The sequence below is a fragment of the Heterocephalus glaber genome, unplaced genomic scaffold (genome assembly GCF_053883595.1).
Source record: "Heterocephalus glaber isolate CG9 unplaced genomic scaffold, H.glaber_assembly_v1.0 deba00001497, whole genome shotgun sequence".
NCBI lineage: Eukaryota > Metazoa > Chordata > Mammalia > Rodentia > Bathyergidae > Heterocephalus > Heterocephalus glaber.
The window spans coordinates 56,675,106-56,695,143 of record NW_028258320.1 but is presented as its reverse complement, the minus strand read 5'-3'; the positions used below and the strand labels follow the sequence as shown (position 1 = coordinate 56,695,143).

The window sequence follows — 20,038 nt, the reverse complement described above, 5'->3', positions numbered from 1 at the left end:
ATCTCCCCCCAGCTCCTTCTTTCTCTGCTCTGTGCTTCCTGCCCACCATGACATGAGCAGCTTTCCTCCACTATGTCCCTCTGCCATGCTGTTTTGCTCTGGAGCCAGATGACCATGGAATGTAGCTGTGAACCCAAACAAACCTCTCCTCCTTTAAACTATGGGTGTCAGGTACTGTGTTTCAGCAAAGAAAAAGTGGCTAAGACACTTAGTCTCTAGAGAAGAACATTAATTCCCCTAACGAGAGCAGGTACCTCCTGACTCCCAGCACTTCTTAAAGGCTACCTTGCTTCAGTACTGTCACACTGTGGAATTAAACCTCAACGAGAGTCTTGGCAGGGACAAACCATATCCTAACCACACAGCACATGGCTTTATTTATCCAACCTCAATTTTATCTACAGGACCTGAGAAGAAAGTAGGAAGAGACAGGAAGTCATTAGGGCTCTGTGCAGAGGGTTATAGGGGAGAATTTAATTTAGGGACAGAGTTGACATTAAAGGAAGGGAGGTACAAAGATGGGCCGTGGAGTCTCTTTAAGCACGCGCACATGTACACACACACACACACAGTCGTTCCCGTACTCAGAGAAAGGTAATCCAGGACCCAGCCTGGTCTCTGCTCATCTCTGATTGGCGCCCACATGGCCATCCGATACCCACCTGGGACAGATGTCAGAGCCCTTCCTGTGCGCCAGCTACCATTTTTGCAGAGATGCCAGGCCACTTCATTCAGTCCACAGAGGGAAAAGGATGAGTCTCTACGGGGTGAGGGTAGGTCCTCATCTGAATTTTGCTTCTCCAGTTTCCAATCTGCTCCATGAAGTCACCTTGCCTTTTACTCTACCCAAAGTCACAGTCACAATCACACATAAGCCTGGGCTATATACACCCTAGAGCCTGGGTAAATCCTGAGCTAACCACTCACTGGTTCTTCAGTACTGGGTCATCACAGCTGCAGAGAAGCCACTGGGCCACTCCCAGAGTAACATGACAGTGGCAGCAGCACCATCACCACGAGCAGTGGGACACGGTGGATTTCAGGACGGTAGTCCCTGTGTCACAGGTCACTCATTCTTCAGGGTTTCAGTAACAGGGTCTCTTGGGCCTTCTCACACAAGTAGGGCTGATGCCTATTCAAACACCTTCTCCCCACCCAGACAGAGCTCTGAAGAATTTCCAACCTCAGATTGGTGCAAGTGGTAAATCGATGGATGCTCACTCACCCTTCATACTTCATTCCGTGCCATCTGGTTCTAGAGACCATGACCCCACAGAGTCACCGCTGGGCTTCCACTCGTCTGGCTGATGACTTTGCTGAGGTGTGATGATGGCAAGACTCATGGTTGTGGGGATGGCGAGTTTGCCTTCCGAGAGAGTGAAGAGCAGGAGGATGGCTGATAGAGAGGAGAAGAGGCACTCCGAGACGGGTGAGCTGCAGGGTGCAGAGAGCGGCTCTTCTCGGACAAGGGCTTTTCTCAGGGAGGCAATAGAACCAGTGGTGTGGAGACCTTGGCTCTGGCTGGGAGTCACTGCAGGCTGTCAAAGGCAGGGCTCTGGGGAAAGGAGGAGGGGAGACAGAAGGACCCAGGAGCCTTGATGTATGTATGCTGTCCCCTTGCTGGGGGAATAAAACTCCTCAGGAGCAGGCATGCGCTACTCCCTGACGTGGGCCTATTTGATGACAGGATCCCACTGAGAGTTGTGACTCTTCTGCTTGTTGAGTTGGGCAGTGATGATTGTCTTCTCACAGGAACCCAAGGGCCAGCAAGATTCCTGTTGGAGCCATTCTGTTTGGGTGCTTTGGCACTGCCATGGGCTGAAGAATTACAGACAAGGAGATCTGTCCCTGTCCCCACCTGGGGTGTTGCTGTGCTTGGCAGAGCCTACCTCGGGGCAGAAGGATTGCATGGGTGCCGGGTGCCTGGTGGGTGGGCCACCTCAGGGTCTTCGCTTTGTCAGAAGGTGGGGGCCGGGCTACATGCTCTCATTTGTTTGCTGCAGCAGCACTCGGCTCTTAGATTGGAGCTGGCTAACATTAATGGCACCAGGATAAAGTGAGTGAGTCTCCCTAATGTTTCTGATGGCTCCTTCAAGGAAGCTCAGGATGGCTGGCTCCCGAGGAGACCAGGGGCCTGAGTGTGACACTCAGTGCTTCCATGCCAGGGGAGGGTCCCACAGAGATACTGAGCATCGGCCTGCTTTGAGAAGCCAGCACAGGATGTCACTGACCCTTGTCCCTTCAATCTGCTTAGGGTTCAGAGGAGTCCACTGCAGGACGAAGAGCAGAATGATGGCTGCGCGGGGCAGGTGGGCACTGCCTTCTGGCCATTCTAAGGGCTTGCTGATTCCTCCCTGACTCTAAAGGTCTTGGTAGCCCATGGAGAAGGCAGAAAAGAAAGAGAAAGTGAAGTTCATGAAAGAACATGAGCCAGTTGTGAGCCCCCAAGCAGGGCTTACCAAGGAAAGAGTGACTTGGAAAACAGATCATACTGGCCTTACCTTTAAGTGTGAAGATGACAAATCCTTAGGAAGGCTTGCAGCACTGTTTAGAAAGCAGAATGGACAACTTGACCAGTCTGGATGCCAGTCAAAAGCGTGCCCACTTCAGGCTGAATTACCTTGTCAGTGTATTTTAAGAGCTGCCCGAACTGGGAAAGGTTCCAATCAATACACTCAGCCTCATGTGTTGATCACAGTCCTTGAGTTTGTGAAATATTTGAAAATGGGAAATGCAGTCCCTAACAACAGAGCAGAAACATCCCTGTAGAGAGGAGCCCTGCTGATGGAATGATCTTTAAAGTGAACAATCCCAGGGTTTGGTCTTCTGAGCAGGCCAATTTTTCAAAGTATTCTGAATTTTCGGAATACATTCAAATGTATTATTATTACTTTCATCAGGTGTTGCAGTAAGGAATGCTTACTCCGGAACAGTCAGGGAGGGAGGGAATCAAATCTGTTGTGAAGGATTTTAGAAAGCATCTAGCTTTTGTCCTTTTGAAGGTAGACAGTCAGGACACCAGTGCCTGTTTCTTATGATCATGATTTTTGAACTAACATAAGAAATTTCAATCTTGACGCAAGAATTGAATTTGTTCATGAAAATTACAAATATTACCAAACAGCAGCCTGATTATAAAAATCATTGTGAGGTTTGCACACACACACAAACAACTGAAATGGTAAATTTTATGTGAAATAAATGTTTCACACATACAGCATATGGCTGATGGCTATGAGGACAAAACATTATATGGATATTCTTGGAATTGGAGTTTCCTCAGCTTTGCCAAACTTTGTGTCCCATTTTTTTGGTCCTCCTTCCAGCTACATGCTGTCCCCTGACCAGTCTGGTGAGATGTGTGGGAGGGGAGGTCACTGGAGGAAAAGAATGTTCGAGTATGGGGAATTGTTTTTCTAGGTATGTCAATCAAGGCCTCTCAGAAACTAGAGAAGGCTCTCTCTTGGGTGGGCCCTGGGGCTCTCCTGAGGAATGCTGAACAGCTCTCACTCATGTGTGCAAATAGTGACTTCCTGGGTTTCAAACAGGTCTCTCTCCTCAAGTTGTAAATTGCACGGGTCCTAGTTGTCCTAAGATCCCCCCCCCCCCCCGCCTGTATTTGCAGCTCTTCCGGTGACTGCAAACCATGATTGGCCCCTGCCCCTATCTCTTTCTGGCTCCTCACCCTCCTGGTGAGGCCACGCTGGGTGCTCCCGGGACACACCCCTGGGGAAGCTCGAGGCCCAGCAGCCACACCTCAGGCTTTGCGTGCGAGCCCGCTGCCTGCTCGCTTCTGCCACTGCCACCCTGAGCTACGAGTGCGCGTTTCCAGCGGTTAATTGGAAACCGAGTCTATTGAGCTCCAGGTGGCCGGCTGGCTCTCCGCCCGCCAGGGGCGCCCTCCCTGCCGCCCGCCGGCCTTTGATCGCCTGAGGCCCACGCCGGGGCGGGCAGGTGGCGGCAGCGGGGCGCGGCGCGCTCGGGCGCATGGGTCCCCGGGCCGCGGCGCGCTCCCCACCACGCCGTACATCAAGGCTCGGGCGGCCGGCGGGCGCCTTCATTAGCAGCCTGAAATTATAATATTATGTTAAAGAACAAAGCCGCTCCCCAGAAAAATATGTGCTGCATATCTGACAAAGATAAATTGGATTATTCAAAATATTCTTGATGAAATGTTACATTTTGCAACTAATTATCAATCTGTTTTATCTGCAGACCAGCTGGGCATTTTTGTGCATGCAAGACTTGCCTTCGCAATGATCTTAAGATGTCACTGTAGCGTTTACATCTTTTATTTCAAGATTTAAATAACTAGGAAGTAGCTAATGTAATTCACTGCTGAGAAGAAAGGCGAGCTCCTTGATTCCTTTCCAAGGCGATCTCCTCCTAATGAACTTCTTTGGACTGCGAGTAATGAGGCTTTATTCAAATAATGTTTAAGGAAGGCTCTGTCAGTGTAATCTCTAAAAAAGGGGACCAATGTTTAATACATTCAAAACATCTCTATTCATAAAGTAGTAGCTCTTGTACGCCCACGATAGCACTTGTCAAGGCATTGCTCTTCCGGGGCCAGAGGCCCGTGGAGTTGCCCAGCCAAGCCTTCTGCTGGCCTCAAAAAGTAAGTCCTCGGCCCTCCTTTCTGTCTGGTGTTTTCTAACGCTGATATGTTTAAGAGACTCTGGGTTGATATAAACCCTCACCATTAGAAGATTCAGCATTCTGCTCTTTTCTCCCCATGAAAATCTCTCTTCTATCTTGAGGATTATGTCAATATAGTTTTCTTGTTCTGTGAGCAGTTTTTTGGTTTGAGACAGCAGGAGAGGGGAATCAGACAGATTCTAGGCCCTTCACACTTTCCTGGGGCTGGGTAGGGGGCTGGAAAAGACACTCCTTCTTTGCGTGTAGCCGTCAACCCCCTGGCTTCCGTGTTGCAAATGCATTTTCCCTTTAGCTTAGGGAAATAATGTGAGCGCAGTGCACAAACACAGGAGTGCGTTCTGGTCTGCACTGATCTTCACTTTGCTGCAGCTCAGAGACAAATACAAGAATACCCCTCATTTGTTTAGCATTCTTCACTTTTTCATCTCAATGACTGCTCTAGGCCAAATTCCTCTGAGAAGGCCAGGCCGGGTTTCACCCCCATTCTATGGACAAGGAAACTGAGGCGGGGAAGGAGAAGATGTGATTCGCTCCAGAGGAGAGCCGGAGGGCTATGGAAAGGCTGGAATTCCAGCCTTTCCATTCTGGCACCAGCCAACAGTGAGTGCCCCACTTAGAGGAAGATGAAAGATGAAGCTGTATCTGATGGGAGGAACATGCGGAGAACCTGTCAGAACGTGGATTTTCCTTCTCAGCTGAGAAGTCTTCAAAGTGGCTGTGAGGGAGCATGCTGAGGAAAATCAGGCAGCCATTTTGCCACTAAAAATGACAGAACACACATCCTGCTTGCTTTCCTAATTGATATCATTGTGACTGCTTTTCCATAAAATTATCCCCAGACAGGTTCTCAGAACTGTCACTAAGCCATTTGAAATCTTGCATGAAGCATTGCATTGCTCTATCTATCTGTGTTACTTCCCCGCTTACTTATTTGGCTTGGTTAGAAAATGTCTTTTGTTCAGATTGCAAAAGAAAATTATATCTGACCTGGCTGTGCCTGATTTGACCCCTGGGTATTCTATTTTGGTGTTCCTATATTAATGGTCAAATTATAAAATATAAAGGCTTTAAAGAAACACTGCTCAGACTTCCTTAAGTCTCTCTGATGAGAGTTTCATCCTCTGTTTGTAAAGTGTGTGTTTCCCGTCTAGGTGTATCTTCAGTGGGAGCCGATGCCTGTCTGGGCCCAGAGGTGCTGGGACCCCTTGGAGCTCCAAGGAAATCTCTCCCCCCATCAGATATTTTCAGTCAGCTCCTGGGTCTTTTGCTCAAAGTGACTTAGAGGCTTTCACCAGATAATGCCAAAAGGTCTGCATTAAAAAAAAAAAATCAGCCACAGCGATTAGGATTTAAAGAATCCCAAATATTGGGTCCTATGACTTTTTCCTAAAATCATGTGTAATCTGAAAATAAGTTCATTTATATTTTGGAAGTTATGAAATAGTTTCATAGTTCCATTTTCTCCTCTGGAGGAGAGCGATTGTGCAAATTATTTGACTGGCGGCTGAACAGTGTGTGGTACAGGAGTCCCCTGATTCAGTGAGCTGTGTCTTTCTTGTCCACTTAGTGCCTCTGCCTTGCATCTGTGGGTGGCTCCTGCATCAGTGCCCACAGTGGTACTTGGAAAAGGTCCTTCCTTGCTCAAGAGCAGGCAACCCTTTCTGTAAAGGGCTGGAGGGGAAGTCTCTTAGACTCCCAGGCTGCTCTGTCTCTCACGGCTCAGCTGTGGAGAGAGAAAGTTGTTCATCAACATCTGATAAATGAGTGTGGCTGTGTTCCCACAAAATTTTATTTATGGGCACTAAAATTTGAATTCCATATAATTTTCATATGTTGCAAAATATTTTTCTGGTTTTTTCTCCAAGCATTTACTGGTGCAATAAGCATTTTTAGTTTGTGCATTGTACAAAAGCAGATGATGCTGAATTTGGCCCATGAACTTGGAGTTAGTGTGCTCTGCTTTTCGGGCCAGTGTAGGTCCTAGCTACCCTTAACTAGCTCCCTTAACTCTGTCACTGCTCCTGCTAAAGGAGTGAATACTGTCTTTGTAAAATGGATCTGGGACTTCTTACATAATGTTAGGCTTCTATAAATTATATATCAGTATAGAACGAATTATCACCAAACTTAGTGGCTTACAACAGAACCGTTCAGCAGTGTGGAAGTCCAGTGGGTTTGACTCAGTCTACTTCTGATTAAATCTCCCACAGCCAATGCCTTGCCTTTGGTCAGGTTGGGCTGTTACCTGTGGTCCTGGGTGGGAATCTGCCTCTGAGTTCTTACACACAGTATGCAGAATTCAGTTGCTTGGAGTTCTAAAACTGAGATCTGTTTCCTTGCTGGTTCTCAGGTGGGAGCTGCTTTCAGCTGGAGTCCTTTCCTCTGCAAGGCAGCAAGGGCCTCTCAATCTTAGTCACACTGGCAATCTCTCTGACTTTGTGTTCTGCTTCCAGCCTGAGAAAGCACTCTGAGTAGATCAGCCCACCCAGAGGGTCTCTATATTTATGTAACTGATAAGTAACCTTGATCACAATTGCAGAGTTCCCTCTGGCCTGTAATGTAACACAGTCATGAGTTCCCTATCTCATTGTATTCACCCCCCACCCCGCAACACACACGCAAAGGCAAGGGTCGCATAGGGGTGGGTACCATTGGGTGCCATCTTTAGAACTCTGCTACACCACGCTGCAAAAGTTGATTATCTGTTAGGATGATTCATTTCGAAGTTTAAATCATAGGCTTCAGCTGTTGGGGAAACTAAAAAAATTCAAGAGTTAAATGAATTCTGAGTATAAATTAAAACACAGAAATGAACTTGGACCAAACTGCCACTCAGCTGCTAGGATGGTTTGCAATTAGATGGGGAGGAAGAGGAAACTGAGGAAAGGGAGAATGGAGGGGAAGTAGAGGTACAGTAGTAAAAATCAGAGAAGGGTCTTTTTTGAAGACTTTGCCTATGCTTAGACTTCGTGCTGCAAAACCTTCAGAAGCCCCTCTTATCACTAAGGAGTTTTCTTCACAAATTTTCTCTCTCTCTCATGCATACATACTTATCCATGCTGCAAAATTTATTGAGCACCTATTATACGCCAGGCTGGTGTCAGACATTGGGAAAGTAAACAGGAAGAGGGCAGCCAGCTCTGGCAGAGCCACTTGTGGCAGTGCACTGGCCTCCCATCACTGCCATCCCATCCAAATTGACATGAACTAAGATGTCTTAAAGCAAGAGGAATTTGCTGGTGCACAGGTCTGGAGCCTGGAAGTCTGAAATTGAAGTTATTATTATTTTTTTGGTACCAGGGATCAAACTCAGGACCTTGCACCTGCAAGGCAGATGCGGCACCACTGAGCTACATCCCCAGTCCTCTAGAAGTCTGAAATTAAGGCTGCGGCTGGTTCACACTCTCTCTGTTCCATGCCTGTCTCACTTTCTGGTGTTGCTGTTGTCCAAGGTGGCATTCCTTGGCTTGCAGCTGCATGACTCCAATCTCTGCTACCATCTTTAAATGGCATTCTCTGTGTCCAAACTTTGCCCTTCTTATGAAGATATCAGTCATTGGATTAGGTTCCACTCTAATCCAATGTAATGGCTTCTTAACTTCATCATCTCTGCAAAGACTCTATTTCCTAATAAGGTCGTAGTCACAGGTACTAGAGCTGGGACTGGAACACACATTTAACCTACAACGGGCAGGAAGTTGAGCAAACAGACTGTTAAAATTGGCGCTTGGGTGTCAGCTGTAACTTCTTCATGTCGGATCTCTAACTGAACTTGTCCTTGCTTTTTCCTTACAGTAAAACTCAGGCCTTTGCCAGTGCTTTGGGGTTTTCAGAATAATTCATTCCCATGTATTCACTGGCAAATCATGCAAATCATACAAATGTTACTGAGATTTTATTGGGATTTCCCTTGGTTACCTCACAGGGAGGAGCTTCAGGTTCCTTCCTGTCACCCTGTCCTTAGTGCAGCCTTGCATTCTTCATACTCTTTTGCCACCTGAGCTTGTTCTTTTGGAGTCTCATCTATCCACCTCGAGTGACTTATCAGAATATTTCTCCTGTACATGTAGTGTTTGGCCCTCAGACACACTTTGTCACTGACATTGTCTCCACCCCTCAAGCCCCCCTGTGACAGTGGGGCAGACACAGGAGCAGCACCCAGCTCAGGGACAGAGGCCAGAGAAGCTGCCTGGGGGAGGGACAGAAGGCCCAGGTGATGAGACAGAGCCAGGGAAGGTGGGAGGGGACAGTGGGTCTGGGTGGGAGGGATTCTATCCAGCGGTGCACTCAGTTTGGTTACCTCTGGCTACTTGGTAGGAGGGTCTGGGAATTCAGTGTCCCCTGTAGTCTCCGTGTAAAGCCCATGTCAGAGGGGAACTGCCTGCTGGTGGGAGGGCAGTTGAGGGGAGGAGAGAAGCAGCCTGGATCTGTGATGCATCATCTGACCAACCTGTCCTCAGCCCTGCCAGCCTGCCGTGCAACAGTCCTGGCTTGTCCTAGAGCTGTGATGTCCAGTATGGCATCCATTTGCCACATGTAGCTATTTAAATAGCATCAATTAATTGATTAATAATCCATTAAACAAATTAATCAAATGAAATTCAACCTCTGTTTTCTCAGTAGCACTCAGCGTACTTCAAGTGCCAGTGGCCACTTGTGGTTAGTGGTCACCCTCTCAGCAGCACAGACGTGAACATTTTTCCTATCATGAGAAGTTCTCTTGAATGCTCTTGCTTTCGTGGGTGGCTCAGAGTGCGTCTTCACCACTTTGGGGAGCTGTGGATACTTCAGGGACCTTGACATCCCTCTGTTCTTGTCTTGTCTTTGTTCTTGAGTCCCGTCTGTGCTACCACCATGAAGTCAAGGGCTTTGCGCTGGTCCCCAGCACCTTGACCCCCCTGCTAGATTTCATCTGACTTAGGGAAGAAGAGAGACAGAGCACAGGGAGCTGCCTTTGTTTCAGATCTTTTTGTTTTATTTTAATATGCCAGCCACTGTGCCTCGTGCTTTGTATATATTGTAACAGTAAATAATAATCACCACCATTTATTTGGAGTCTACTCCGTGCCTGAGTCCCTGATGCTCCCCCAGGGGACAGGGTAACATGCTCCTCATCACAGATTGGGTCTCCTCAGGTCCGTACCAGCACTGGGTGGCCCACTGGTAATAGTAGGACTCTTTCTGATTGAATTCCCACTTTGAAACCCATTTCCAGAAGCCCCACTCCCCCATATCATGTTTCTCTTTTATCGCAATAATTGTAACTCTTTAGTCCACGTCTTAACACTCAGACTGTTTTCCCCAAAGGAAATCACTCAGGGATGGTTTTTCAGTAAAATCAGACAGGGACCCTGTTGGTGATTTGTGGGTGCCATTTGTACTTGCTTTTCTTTATGGACTCAAACAGATACTGTTAATCTAAAAGTTCATCATCTCCATTTTTAAAGTTGCTACCTTTTGGAAAGTTCTTTCAGGCTGTTTGTCCTCATATAATCACATGGTTTCATTCTTCTTTGAGGAACTTGCAAACAGAACATCTTCACTGAAACTAGTACCCATTAATTTAATTGTAAACATCAAGATAAACTCCATGATGGTATCATCCATGGCATTTTCTGGTCAGAGGTTTCAGTTAAAAATCCTTGGTCATAGTTGAGCGTGGTGGCACATACTTGTAATCCCAGTGCTAGGGGAGACTGAGGCAGGAGGCAAGTGAAGCCCAGCCTGGGCAATTTAGTGATTTAGTGAGACCATGTTTCAAAATAAAATATTTTTAAAAATGAAAGAAAGGGCTGAGGATATAGCTCAGAGTGAAGGCCTTGGGTTAAATCCCCAGTACTAGCATAAAAAAGAAATTCTTAATCAAACAGTGCTTTACTCTACTCTTAGGAGGAAGTGAAAGAAACCACTTGAAAATGGCTGAGAAATAGGAACCCCCTTTCCAAACTTCTTGGCTCTAGGATATGCTCTAAAGTCAGCTGTGTGCTAACTCCTATCCCAGCCCTGTGGTCATCCCTGGAGGTGTCTGGTCCAATGGCACTGTGGTGACAGAAGGTGGAGTGGCTGTCCTAAGGGTGATCTTTGGTGGCCCTTTTCTGCCTGTGGAAATTATGAGCCATATACGGCAAGTACAGGGGTGGGAATGCAATTCTAATCTCAGCTGGTCTTTGGAAAGAGGAAACAAGCTCAGTATCTACTAAGAGATCAGTTTGCGTCTGATTTAGTTTTCATGCTAAACCCTATGAAATGATCTTAAGCAGAAAAATCAATTTCCCAGAAGTCTCAGATGTACACTGTAACACTTATATTTGAACTAAATCTAGGTAGAGTTAAATAATTGAACTTGCTTCCTTTAAGTGATTCAGATGTACTTCATGCCAGGAAGAGCTCCTGCGAGTAGGAGCTGCAGCAGAGGGTACCAGGATGCCTCTGCCCCCAAAGAGACTGGGCCAGGAGCGACTAAAGATCACAAATGCACAAGGGGTAATGCTGGAGTAGCACCAAGTCCATCTAGAGCAGATTAGATGGAGGAGCTTTTTCTGTTATGAGTTGCAGCAATACCAGTGTTATTCTTTTCACCATTTATGTCAGCAGTGTCTTCCTTACATAAAACAGGGGGAGGAGGAAGAGAAGGAAAATAAGAAATTGGAGAAAAAGGAGCAAAGGAAGAATCACAGAGGCTGGTGCAATAGAAGGTGGGCTCAGAGTCTTCACCTGCCAATGCGCATATGCATGCCACCTGCATTCTCTCTATGGTAAGCCTGTCTCTTTCTCCCAGGTCCCCCTAGCCCAGCTCATCTAGAGAGATGGCAAGGAAGTTGGACCCTGCTGGCCTAGTAGCTCCTCTGTTTTCCCTACTCTCCCCTATCTGAGGGGGCAGTCAGAATGGATGTGGGCACAACTCTGGTGTGAGCACCACCCAGATACCAAGACATAGGGTGGGGTGGGGTGGGAGTGGCACTTGCATGCTGGTGCGGTTTGTTCGAGTTTAGAGCAGGAGGCACCCCCAAAAGCAGAAAGTGCAATGTGTACGTTTATCGTTGGATTTTCGAAGCTGGCCCCGGGGGTATATTCACACTAAAGCCAAGGTCCCTGGGGGCAAGGCGATCTGGACAGCCTGCCTGGCCTTCCTTCAGCTTGGAGCATACTGTTAGTGACCCATTCTTTTTCAGATTGTGTTTAACAGCTGCATGTTTGCCTTGCCAATTTAGAGTACATGGGTCCCGAAACGAAGGCATCTATAACCCGTTGTAAGGATGACGTGATGGGTGTAGATTTGGAAGATAGAAAGCAGATGAGGGTTACTTGGGGGTGAAATGTGGTTTTCGATGCTTGCAATTGAGGCTCTGAAATCCAAGCTTCCCCTGAGTTTCCATGGCCTGTATTTGTTTGCTTATTTTGGCTGCTTTCTCGGCTGTTGGAATCCCCTCTTGCTCTCCTCCGGCCAGGCCAAATGACATCCATCTAATCTATATCCATGAATCCAAGGTTCTAGGGCTGTTCCTGTCACCAGCCATCTGTGTGACCTCGACACACTGCTCAGATTCTCTGGAGCTCTCACTCTTTCTCGTCACGAAGGGAGAGAGGCATACCAATGTACAAAGAAGTCCTTCCCCAAGGCAGAATTCATGATTGCAGGGGAACTGGCTTCTTAGAGGACTTGGTCAATAGGAGGTGAGCTTGCTGGAGAGGATGAGGGCCTGTGAACTGAGGCAGAGAAATTGCAGGTTAATTTTATTTTTACACATTTTTTATTTGGACAAAAGCACATGAATGTACTTGGGTCTATTTGGCGGTCAGGTTCTTGTTTATTTATTTACTCTGGAAATTCCTAGTAAATACATTGATACATTTGTATGTGACTGTAAAACTTTCATAGGAGAGGACTCTGCTTCCCAAAGAAAGCCTGACCTTCATGCAGGGGACTGTGATCAAATGACACCCCAATCTGATGGCGTAGATGACAGCAGGCCGTGAGGCGTGTTCTCTTGTCTGCACCGTGCTGCAGCCCACAGGGGATATCGTTTTTGGCTTTTATCCAGAAGGAATGAACAGTAAATAAATGAAGAAGTATATTAGGTCACACTGCTGACATTTGTATGCAGGGTAGTAAATGTTTGTAGATGAAGAGCAGCAAAAGATTTTTTAATAAATGCTTTTGTGACGGATTTTATACTAAATCATTTCTTGACATTTCGACTAAAACCAACAGCTTAGATAATAGATCTGATGTTCATACCATGCATGTACTCTGGTTTGATAAATCCTCGGCTAAGAGGACCTCCATGAAGCTGGATTCCCTGCAGACTGGGAGAAGATTGTACATGGAATAAATTAACTGGTGCGGGGGAAGTTAGGGGACCTCAGGAGGTCTGTGCTTGGCCTCACTCTGGCTCGTGCCCTGCTGGGCTCGGTGTTGAGGTTCAATTAATGGTCTCCTTGGGCTTTAAGTTTGGGGCTGGACTGTGCTAAATACACTCAGTGGTAGAAATGACTTTATGATGGTTCTATTTTCTAATGGGAGTATTTGCTCAAGACAGCAGCAGACAGAAAACCTGAGAGGGGAACGCAGGAACTGGCCTGGCAGAATGGTGGGAGGCCATTTTAAACACAGTGTGTCTGCTCTCCTCTCTCTGCTCATCCTGTCCTTCTGGCCAGTCCACACCAAACAGGGACAAATGTGCCAACCCTTTGGGCCCCTAGGGAGCCCGACATTGGCATTTGGTGCCCGTAAACCCAAGGTGAGAGTGGCTTCTTGCCTCCTTACTCTGAACCCTCGCCCACTCTGTTTTCTCTGTCCACATTTCCTAGGGTATCTGTCCTGCACATCTCCAGCTGTTGTGCAGTCCATGCAGCCGACTTCTCCATCCTTCCGGTGGCTCAGATGCCACTTCCTCTGGAGCTTGCCTCCCTCCCCTTTCTCTAGAGTTGCCCTCCATGTGCTGGAACTCGCCTAGGTCCTGGACAGCACCACTTCAGCTTTCCTGGTGTTCCTCATAGGATGATCTGTGTGCATCACCAGTCATCACAAGGATGCAGTGAGAGAAGACCCAATACTTAGTCCTGAATCCCAACCTCTGGAATGAGCACAGGAACTGCATTTCCAGCAAGTTCCTTGTAATTCGGTTGTGGGAGCTCTGGAAGGGTTGTCATGGTCACCTTCTCCTTGGTACCTGGCACCCAAGAGGCCCACACAGTGTTTTTGTGGAATGAATGAGAGGAGGAGTAAATGAGAGAATGGAGAAAGGCAAGCCGTCAATCAGAGCAAAGGCCCCTCTCACATTTGACCGTTATTTTATATGTGTCGTGTAGTTTTCAGGGATGATAAGTGGCCTCCATCCTGATCCATTACAGGCTAATAGATTAAGCCATCCTTTGGCAAAAAATTAAAGAGCCTTGACAATGATAATTGCCATTACTATCACTGTACATAGGTTTACTGATTGATGAGTTTGGAAAATTTGTTTCTAAAGCAACGTTAAACAACACAAGAAACAGCCAGTGCGGTGGGCACAGCCCCTTGCTCAGATGCATGTGTGGGGAGAGAAGTTACCTCTGTGGGGCTGGGCAGGGGCTCCCCAGTGAGGCTGCCCACCCCATCCTGCCCAGCTGCTGGGCCTGGGCTGTGCAAACACTGAAGCTTGCAGCCAGCCAGGGGCTGTGCTCTGCAGCCGGGGGCCCAGCCCCAGTGCAGGGTGAGAAATTTATCTGGTTCGCCAGCACCTTCCTGCTCTGATTTTCCCTTTCCCATTTTACATACTCACCCTCCCTGGTGAATAGTGCTTGGCAGGTTTCCTGAGATATCAAATTCCAGGAGAGAAAATACACAGGTCATGTGTAAGGACTAAATAGAACCCTTCGTTGGAAAACAACTTTTGTCAGGTGTCTGCGAGGCAGCTCCGCCTTCAGCTATGAGTTAATCAGACATAGAGCAGCCTGCTAAAGCAGGGGCACGGGGCCTCACTGCCTAACGGTCGGCTCCAACTCACCTTGGCAGGTCACGCCCCTTCTCTGGGCTGTACTGTTCTCATCTCTCTAATTAGAGCTTGGACTAGCTGGGCCAGGCTCCTTCCAGGCCTAAGTGTGTAATTCTATCCACCTTCCTATTGTCCACAGCTGGGATTCATAATTCCAGCCTGTTCGTAAAATACTTAGCTGGGTTGTGTGGCTGTAAAATGACCTTTACTTTTCTTTGCAACTTGTTTTGACTTTTATCTAATCATAGAAACAGGTGAGGTGAGCACTTCAAAAACATTTACTGGGTTCGAAAGCTTAATCTAAATGTTCTCTGGGCTGATTGCAGTGGCCCGAGGCAGGACTGACAATAGAGAGATGTTATGCAGAGGCAGCAGGGGAGCCTTCACTTAGGTGTGTACAGACAAGCGGGAGATGTGGAGCTAGGAGACAGGAGAGACATGCAGGCAGGAGATATGGAAGCAGGAGACAGGAGAGATGTGAGGAGTCAACTAATTTATAGACTAGGAGGTCTGATTCTGAGCCTCAGTTTTCTCATCTGTAAAACAGGATCGCAACTGTTTTCGAAGGGCAGATAAGTAGTAGAAGAAATGATCTGTTTTGCAAATGCACACGCAGCCTGTAGGGTGCTAGTGAGCACCATGAGTGTCAGATGTTATTGTGGTGCCATTCAGCCACAGTTCTCTGCCTGGTTCCTTCTAGTTACAGCCTTTTCCTTTGGCGTTGGGAAGGAGACCAAGGTTAGGGCCTCAAGGCCCTGGGTACGGTTTTTCTGAGTCCTTTTAGCTTTGAAATGGAATAGTGGTCCCACCGGCAACCTCAGCAAGGAGACAGCAGGCAGGGGATGCATGGAGTTCTAGGCATTTAATTAGGGACAAGCTGTGCTCAACATTTGTTTGGCCTGTGACCCACCATGGTTTCAATACAGGAAGTTCATGACAACCCAATGTAAAGAACAAGAACAAAGACCCGAATACACTCTCCTCTCGGTTCTGGTGGTCCAGGCCATCGGTGACATACCTGGATGGGTTTCCAGTGTCCTGGCAGGGGACTGTGACCATGAGTGACTCTGCCCTGGCTCATCATCAGTCTGGGGCAGGGACAAGCTGGCACCTGCTTACTGTTTGTTGGATGAACAAAAGAGGAAGGGGTGTGCTGCTTCTCTCGAGGAGATGCTTCATCCAGTGCATCTCATCCTGCACATGGGGCTCACCAGGTCTTCCTTGTGCTTACTCAGCGTGGCTGTGTTAGCCCTGTTCTTTGGGTGAGAGACTCCTGGAGAGGAAAGTGGGCTTATGCTGTCATATATCAAGTGTCATCCATCCCGTTCATGTCGCTACCATGTGTCCACCTGAACTTTAAAAAAATTTTTTAAATAGATATATTTATTGGTACATTTTAGGTATAAAATACATTTACATTTCTCATTGGGTGTTTGTACCAGAACATGCTGCATCTTAGTTTTTATTTTTTCTCCCATTACCTGTGTACCCTTCACCCTCTCCACCCTTCCCTATCTACACAGAGTTTGATTCCGTTTTTTTTTCCTCATAATTTTTTCTTTCCCTTCTTCCCTTTCCCCTTTCCCTTCCACCATGCCTAAACCCTTGGATCTTTTCTTATTTCAAATTATCAATTATTGATTTTAATCATTTTCATCCTTATTTACACTTCCAATTTCTCACACTAGAGAAACTATTCAGTATTTACACATGTGTGTCCTATGTATTTCACTTAAGAGTATGGCCTCAATATGCATCCATTTAGCTATAAATGTCTCTAGTTTCTCATTCTTTATGGCTGAGTAGTACTCCATTTTATAAAAATCCCACATCTTCTTTATCCAGTTTCCAGTCGATGGGCACTTGGGCTGTTTCCAAGCTTTAGCTATTACAAATTGTGCTACTATAAACATAGGTGCACATATATCGCTGTGGAATGATTCTTTTAATTCTTTGGGGAAGATCCCCAGCAGGGGAATAGCTGGGTCAAATGGGACCTCTAGTCCTAGTTCTTTGAGGTATCTTCATATGGATTTCCACAGTGGTTGCACCAGTCTACATTCCCACCAACAATGGAGAAGCGTTCCTTTCTCTCCACCAGCATTTGTTATTGGTTGATTTCTTGATAGCAACCATTCTTTCTGGGGTGAGGTGGAATCTCAGTGTTGTTTTCATCTGTATCTCTCGAATGACCAGTGATGTTGAACATTTTTTCATATATTTACTTCCTGTTTTTACTTCTTTGAGAAATGTCTGTCACCTGAACTTTTTTTATAGGTAGAGTTTTCTGCATCAATAGCTTTTAACAGCTGTATTTAGCTACAAGTGACTCACCATGAAATGCACTCATTTTACATGTATACATCAGTGATATTTAGCAAATTTACAGAACTGTGTAACCATCACCACAATCTAAATTTTGGATGTTTCCATCAACCGTGGAAGATCTCCAGTACTCAGGTGCCTTCCTTTCCCATGCCCATCCCAGCCCCAGGAAACCACCAATCTACTTTCTGTCTCCATCCATCTATCCTTTCTGGTTCTTTCATATCAATGGCATCATGCACTGTGAGTCCTTTTCAGGGGCATTATTGATTACTCTGCCTCCTAACTCCTAGCAGGAAACACTTTCTCTCTGTGATTGGACAGTGCCTGGGGTCACAGAAACTCTGCTCCTCTTGTCGACATCAGCGGTGGCCACATACTCTTCTTGTGGCCTTGTCCAGTCCCCTCTTCCTGTACATCAGCAAACAGCAAGCCTTCCTGGATGGATGGACTGTGACTCCTGGTTCCTCCTCTGGAGAGTGGTTGGGTGCTAGGACTCACTTCTGACCCACAGAACATAGCGAGGTGGTGGGATGTGTGTGAAGAGATGATGAAGGTTTTAGCTCCAGTCTTTCTGTTGTGTCTTTCTCTCTGCTGGCTGTGATGAAACAAAGGACCATGTGGGGGACCCCACTTGGAAAGAAATGTGAGAGGGCTCTGGAAGCTAAGGGTGGGTCCAGCTGAATAATCAATGTGCTGTTTTATAGCTGCAATCAATGGGATGCTGCCAGGAACCACCAGAGTGGGGAAGTGGGTCCTTCCCTGGTCAAGTCACCAGATAACGCCTCTCCTGTCACTGATGCTTCATACATGGGCTTGAGAGACCCCGAGTTGGGTGATGCTGGGACTCTAGGCCCACAGAGACTGAAAAATCATACATTTGTGTAATTTGTGCTGATGTTGTGGTGGCATTGTCGTGCAGCAGCAGCTCCAGCCCCACTGTCTGCTTCCCTTCAAGCATCCCATCTTGCCCCTGGACTATTGCATGGCTTCCTGTCCACATTGCTGTCACAGTGTCCCCCACCCCCAACAGTGCCTGGTCCACACTGAAACAGAGATGTCTTTCATGAAAGCCTGGACTGGCCATGGTGGCCTAGAGTGGCAGCCTGCCCTGCATACCATAGCCTTCAGGGGGATGCCAGGTCCTCATTTTGGCCAGCGTGGGCCTCCTTACCCTGTCGCCACATCCTCCTCAGCCATGTCTCTGTGTGCCCTGGCCATATACCCATGCTCCAGCCTCTCTAGACAGCCATCCTTAGTATCCTAGGTTCTCTGTTATTTTGCATCTTTTCTTCCCCCTGCCTGGACTGCTCTTCCATTTTTCAGCCTGGAAAAAACTTTTATTCTTTCTTCAAAACCCTAGGCCTAATATCACTTCCTTTCTAACCCTCTGTGGTCTCCTGAGATAAGAATTAATTTAGGTTTTGTTCGACATACCCTTTTCATTGTATTTGGTAATTGTTTTCTTCTGTGTCCTAAAGCACCCCTAATTTCTGAACAGAGATCTGGACTTGCTGTGGCTTCTAAGCTTTGCTGCCTAACACCTCTGGTGTTCAGCAAACATCTTTGGAATTAATAGCTGACTGCCTGCTTAAATGATGGATGGGACACTTTGATACATGAGCCAGAGCCTGCAGTGGGGGCAGTGTGCTGGGGGAATCCTAAAGTCTTTGGCTTTCTGGGAGCTGTGTGGGGTGCAGCCAATGAGGGAGGCGAGTTCCAAACTTTGGGACTTGTGGTTTGCTTTGCAGTTCTGAGGGTGATGGTCATTGTTCTGTGGAGCATGTGCTCTCCTGAGCTGGGTGACTCTGAGACCCATAGCTTCTGCTGAGACAGGAAGTCTCTCCATCTCAGCCCTTCCTCTGTCTCCCACTGCCGGCTCTATGCATGGACACACCTGATAAAATTTCAGACTGTTGGGAAGGCTCTGACGCCCCTTGCCCATCACTGTAATTGAAGTCTCGCCCTCCCTGTGGATTGTTCCTCTCTCCATTCCTGCTGGCTGTGCCTCCCCAGCACTCTGATGCTTTCCTGGTTTACTCACTTGTTTTCTATTACTCCAGTTGAAGTGTGAGGCTGGGGGAGAGGCAGGAGCTCCGCTCTCTTCCTTCCTTCATTCCCCATGTTTGGGTGTCCTAGATGCTCAGGGTTCTCTTGGAATGATGTTGGGGAGCACACCTCTGCCCCAGCTATTCCCTCCTGCCTGAGGCTTGCTTCTGCTCCCTGACCTTCCTCATATTCATCCTTTGTTTAAATGAAGTCACTGCTGTCCCCTCCCCTTCGGATAGAGAAAAATATTCTTTACCTCTAGAAAAATTTTTACTTTGTCAATTTATTTCAGATTAAAGATTTTAAAAAACCCCTGTGTGGGTTACCTTTAAATCAAACCCAAATTGTAACCCTGGCTCTAACTCTAAAGTCTGAGCCATTCATAGGAATTCTTTCTAGAATATTTTTATTTCAGAAAATATTCTCGGTTTATGTTCACTTACAATGGTACAATTATTAATATTTGAATCTTTCTGGTAGGTTCCCTTTTGGTTTATTCTAGTTTCAAGGGTGTAGAGCTAAAATTGTGGAGTGCAGATAGCCTTAGAACCATACGTCCTGGAGTTACACGGTGTCACCAGCTGGACACTGGGCAGCCACGTGGGGTTGGGGATGTGTAACCATGTATCATGATTTAGGTTATGATATTTTGCCAACCAGTTCTACGTGGTGATGGCTATGGAGCGGGGGTGAATGACTCTTTAATATTGTTTCTCTCCATTTCATTTTCTTTGTTGAGGAAGGAGGCATACCCCTTCTTGTCCTGGGGCTTGTTAAGCTGTCCCTTGGGGGCTTACTAAAGAGCAGTGAGAAGCAGCTAGTAGCCAGCAATTTCTGCAATCACTGGGGAGGGACAGCTGGTAGTTCCTTCAGCCTCATCATCCAGTTCAAAGTGCCCCCAGAAAGGGAGCACTTTGAAAGTAATATAAAGGCAAATGGTGAGCTGGGTGTAGTGGGGCACACCTGTAACCCAACATTCTGGGAGGCTGAGGCAAGAGGATCATGTATTTGAGTCCAGCCTGGGCAAC

General features: G+C 47.0%; 1 long non-coding RNA gene across 2 annotated transcripts in view; it reads left to right on the top strand.

The window, feature by feature from the left end:
- The window catches only part of LOC147825710 (uncharacterized), a 43,551-nt gene that overhangs the window by 9,154 nt on the left and 14,359 nt on the right, over positions 1 to 20,038 (top strand). For both annotated transcript variants that reach the window (XR_015440432.1, XR_015440431.1), the window contains one exon: positions 11,275 to 11,414. This is a non-coding gene — a long non-coding RNA (uncharacterized LOC147825710). The remainder of the gene's footprint in view (positions 1 to 11,274; positions 11,415 to 20,038) is intronic.